This window comes from Calypte anna, chromosome 9 (assembly GCF_003957555.1).
Source record: "Calypte anna isolate BGI_N300 chromosome 9, bCalAnn1_v1.p, whole genome shotgun sequence".
Taxonomy (NCBI): domain Eukaryota; kingdom Metazoa; phylum Chordata; class Aves; order Apodiformes; family Trochilidae; genus Calypte; species Calypte anna.
This window is the reverse complement of record NC_044255.1, coordinates 10,060,889-10,065,762: the sequence shown is the minus strand read 5'-3', so window position 1 is coordinate 10,065,762 and position 4,874 is coordinate 10,060,889. Positions and strand designations below refer to the sequence as shown.

General features: G+C 55.6%; 1 long non-coding RNA gene across 1 annotated transcript in view; it reads right to left on the bottom strand.

Moving 5' to 3' along the window:
• Positions 1–3,335, bottom strand: part of LOC115598749 — a 10,162-nt gene extending 6,827 nt beyond the window's left edge. Inside the window, exons 1-2 of the long non-coding RNA XR_003987892.1 lie at positions 3,250–3,335; positions 452–624 (exon numbers count right to left, since the gene is read on the bottom strand). This is a non-coding gene — a long non-coding RNA (uncharacterized LOC115598749). The remainder of the gene's footprint in view (positions 1–451; positions 625–3,249) is intronic.
• Between the last annotated feature and the right edge of the window lie 1,539 nt (positions 3,336–4,874).

Here is a 4,874-nt window from a genome sequence, read left to right as displayed (position 1 = left end):
GAGAGAATGAGAGAGAGAAAGAAATAAAGAGAGGAACACAGAGATAAGGAGAGAGGAAGCAGAGAGAAAGAGAAGTTTCAGAGAGAGTGAGAGGAAGCAGTGAGGAAGGAACCAGACAGAGAGGGAAGAGAGAGAGAGAGAGAGAAAGAGCAAGCGAGCACGGAGAGTGAAAGCGCAGATCTGATGAGAGAGTGAGTGAGGAGAGAATGAGAGATTAAGATAGAGAAAGTCAGAAAGAGAGAGAGGAAGAGAATGGAGAGAGAGAGAGAAAGGAGATCAGGAAGAGAAAGAACAGATATGATGACAGAGAGAGAAATAGAGAGCAACAGAGAGAGAGAGACAGGAAGCAGAGGGAGAGGAAGCAGAGAGGTAAATCAGAAAGAAAAAGAGAAAGAAAGCAGTGAGAAAGCAGAGAGCTCTATGTGCTGTGTGAGAAATCACATCAACTCACCCACACAAAGATGCTAAAGTGCTCCGAGGAGGTGTTGAGCTGGGGCTCCTCCTGCAGCTGCACCATGGAGTCCACGTGCTGGGGGCAGATGTGGGTGCAGACACAGAACAGCTGCTTCAGGGGGCTCTTGGCCACTGCCATGGAGTTCCTGGGGGAAGGGACTGTGCTGGGACCTGTAAGGAACAGAAATTGGTTGCTGAGGAACAATTTGTATTTTCATTTCTCCTGGCTCCTCCTTCTCTCCCTCTGCCCTCACACACAAGCACAGAATGTTTAGCTTGGAAGAGACCTCCAAGATCACCCCCTCCAACCTTTCCCTAACACCACACTCAACACTAAACCATGTCCTTAAGGACCAGGTCCAAATGCCTTTTCTATGCCTCCAGGGATGGTCACTCCAGCACTGCCCTGGGCAGCCCATTCCAGTGCCTGACAATCTCTCAGTGAAAAAAGGTTTCCTAACTTCCATCCTAAACCTCCCCTGGTGCAGCTTCCATCCATTCCCTCTGATCCTGTCACAGTCACTCAGGAGCAGAGGCTCTTTCCCTCCTTGCTCCAACCTCCCTTGAGGCACCTGAAGAGAGCCATAAGGTCTCCTCTCACCTCCTCTTCTCCAGACCAAACACCCCAGCTCCCTCAGCCTCTCCTCACAGCACTGGTGCTCCAGGCCCTTCATGACCTTTGTTGCCCTTCTCTGGGACACCCTCCACGCACCTTCTGTGTCCCTCCTACAGTGAGGGCCCAGAACTGAACAGGACTCAAGGTGTGGCCCCCCCAGAGCTGAGTACAGAGGGATGATCACCTCCCTGTTCCTGCTGGCCACAGTGTTCCTAACACAAGCCAGGATGCCACTGGCCTTCTTGGCCACCTGCACACACTGCTGACTCATGTTCAGTCGACTGCCAAACCCATACCCCCAGCTCCCTTTCCAACTCACAGCTCTCTCACCACACTTCCCCAGCTCTGTAGCTCCCCAGGGCTTGTTATGACCCAGGTGCCAGACCTGGCATTTGGCCTCATTAAACCTCATACAATTACCCTTGGCCCATTGGTCCAACCTGTCCAGGTCCTGCTCTAAGGCTCCCCTACCCTCCAGCAGATCCACACAGCCACCTGGTTTGCTGTCACCTGCAAATTCACTGAGGGTCCACTTCAGTCCCCTCATCCAAATCATCAGTGAAGATATTAAAGAGAAGAGGCCCCAGCACTGAACCCTGGGGACACCACTCATGCCCAGCTGCCAGCCAGATTTACTCCCATTCACTACCACTCTTTCAGCCTCACCATCCAGACAATTTTTTATCCAGTGCAGGGTACATTTATCCAAGCCAAATGCCCTGAGTTTCTGAAGAAGAATGCAGTGACAGACACTGATGGGTACTCCAGATGCCCTGCTCCATGCCCTGTCCTGGCACCGAGGTCAAACTGACAGGTCTGGAGCTCCCCAGAATCAGCCTTTCAGCCCTTCCTGGAGATGGGGTTACATTTCCCAGTTTCCAATCAACTGGGACAGCCCAGTTGCCAGGACTGTTGATAAATAATGGAGAGTGGCTTGGTGAGACACAAGGGGTTTGACTTCCCCAGAGACAATCCCACATCAGCCACAGCCCTTTGGGAGCCACCATCTCCCGTCCACACAACTTCATCAGTGCCAGCTCTGACTGTGACACCACAGGACAACACAACCCCCCCTCCCTGACAGCAAAATCCTTCTAAAGCAGCTGGGAAAAAACCAACACGTTTTGACTGTCCCCTCTGCAGTGACAACAGCTGAACAGAAATGTTGCTATTTCAAAAGGAAAGGTCCCCAAATACAGAAAGGAGAACTTGTCACCCAGGTGCTGCTGGGCACACAAGCAGGGCAGGAGGTTCCACAGCACCCACGGAATTCTGCACCCAGCCAGGATGAGCCCTGCTGCCCCCAAACCCAAAGAGCCTCCAGCAACACCACAGCCCAGATGCCCTTCCCCTGGGCAAAACCCCAGTGCAGAACCAGCTCCTCAGATCCATCTCCCTGGGGGGATTCACACCTCCTAAAAACAACACAGCCCCAAACCCACCCTTGCTGAGGAGGGGCCTCACCCCCTGTCACAGAGTTATCAGAGCTGGAAGGAACCTCTGCAGATCATCCACTCCAACTCTCCACTAAAGCAGCATCCCCAGAACACATTCCACAGAACCATGGTTGGACTGGATGACCTTTGAGAGTCCCTTCCAACCCAAATGATTCTGCAATTCCATGATTCTGTGACTGCATCAGGCAAGATCTGAGTTTCTCCAGAGAAGGGGACTCCACAGCCCCCAAGGGCAGCCTGTGACAGAGCCCTGGCACCCTCAGAGTACAGACACTTGTACTCTCGAGTCTTGTAGACATAAACAAGGTGGCCTGGGGGCACCCTGACCATGTCCTCTGTCATCCCCAGCCCCTCCAAATGCCGGCGGGACATTTACAAGGCCAAATGATGGTGTCCCACGGCACAGGGATCTCCTCCCTCCCCCGATCCCACCATTTCTGCCTGCACTGCCCAGGCGGAATGGGCCAGGGCCCACCAAGACCCCAGACACCGACCCCACTGACACCCCGGACACCAGGTCATTAACCCCACCATGCCCCTGCCCCACACAGCACCCCAACCCACCAAGCCCCAGAACCCACGGACCCCCAACCCACCCAGCCCCCTGCCCCACAAACCCAACACCTACCCCCCTGACCCAGGGATCCCCGTGCCCCACAGAACCCTCCTTCCCCCCCACAGACAACCCCTGCCCCTCTGTGCCCCTCTCAGCACCCGGCAGACCCGCAGCACCCGCCCGTCCAGCGCCGTCAGCTCCAAACCCGACGCCGACGAACACCACGCCGCCATCTTGCCGGCCCGCGGCCCCGGACTGACACACCAACGACACTTCCGCCACGTGCCCAGAGCGGCACGGCGGGGGCGCAGACGGAGGGAAGCATCGCCCCCTGGCGGCGGAGGACCGACCTGGAGGACCTCCCGGGTGAATCGGAGGTGGATGGGGATCCCGGGACGCCCGGGTCCCTTTTTCCCGCGTTTTATTTTGGGGGCAGGAGGGTAAAGAAACTGGGGAGAAGCCGCCGCAGGCCGGAACGCCCCCCAGCTTCCCCCCAGTAACCACCATCGACCTCAGGGACCCTCTCGGGGTCGTTGTTGCTGTTCCCCCCACCCGTGACGTCCAAGTGCGCATCCCCAGGGACCTCCCCGTCCTTCCTGGGGGGACACTGAGCCCCCAGGCAACCCCTGTCCTTCCTGGGGGACACTGCACCCCCCAGGGGACAACTGTCCTCGGTGGAGGGAGCATCGTGTCCCCCAGGGACCCCCTGTCCTCGTTTGGAGGCACCCCGAGCCCCCCAGGGACCCCTCCGCACTCTGCTGAGCACCCCAGACTCCCACGGCACCCCTGCCCTGCCTGCTGGGCACCCCACACGCCCCACAGACACGCACACACACCTTCTCTTGAGAAGGGTTTATTCCAGACCTGGCATGGTACCGACTTGTCTGAACTGACTGAATTATGTTTAAAATCACAGCTTTGATTTACTATTCTCTCAGCTATTTAACAACCTACAGCCCTTCTGCAGTGACAGTCACATATGAACAGTTGTTTCCCTTAAAAGGCTTTGAATACAGTAGGTGCAAGGAGCTGCCTTAGCCCAGGCTATTGCTTGATCCTCAACCTCCATCCCTGACACGCAATGAAGGAGATAAAGGAAACTAATTTCTGGAAATCTGGCCACTCTGTGTGTTCCTCTGTCTTTGCCCTTCTGCCACCCTGGTTTTGGGGTCTGGGGGTCCCAGGCACTTGTCTCTAGTCTTGAGATCTCCCATCCATCTCCCCGTGTTCTCCCCATGTCTGTTCTCATCTCTGTCCCAATGTTTTGACCCACTGCCACCCTGGATGCTGCTGCCGCTGTGATGCAGGTAAGTGCTGCGACTGCCACCATGGATGCTGCTGCTGCTGTGACTGATTTACCACTGATTTACTTGATTCACTGATTCACTGATTCAATTGCTGACTACTGGCTAATGGCTACTGGCGTGCGTGTGCAGGCGCGGTGCGGGCCTTCCGAGTGAAGGGTAGTATCATTCCCCCCCCACGTCTCCCCTTGGTGCCCGCATGTTTCTCACTGGTTTTTCTGTTCTTACCTCCCCCCCCGCACGCCGCCTCCCGGGACCCGGCGGAGCTTCCCTGGCAAGCCGGACGGAGAGCTTATCAGATGCTTGTAACAGAAAAGTGTTTTATTTATTTGGGACCAGCTGAACTACAGAGCAGGCTACTGGCAGGAACTACACAGTTCTACCCCATACTGGACAGACTGGTGAACCTACCTCTTACATGCTCAAATAAGCCATCCTGGCCAAGAGACCTGCAGCTCACTGATTTCACAGCATGGACTAAAACTTAT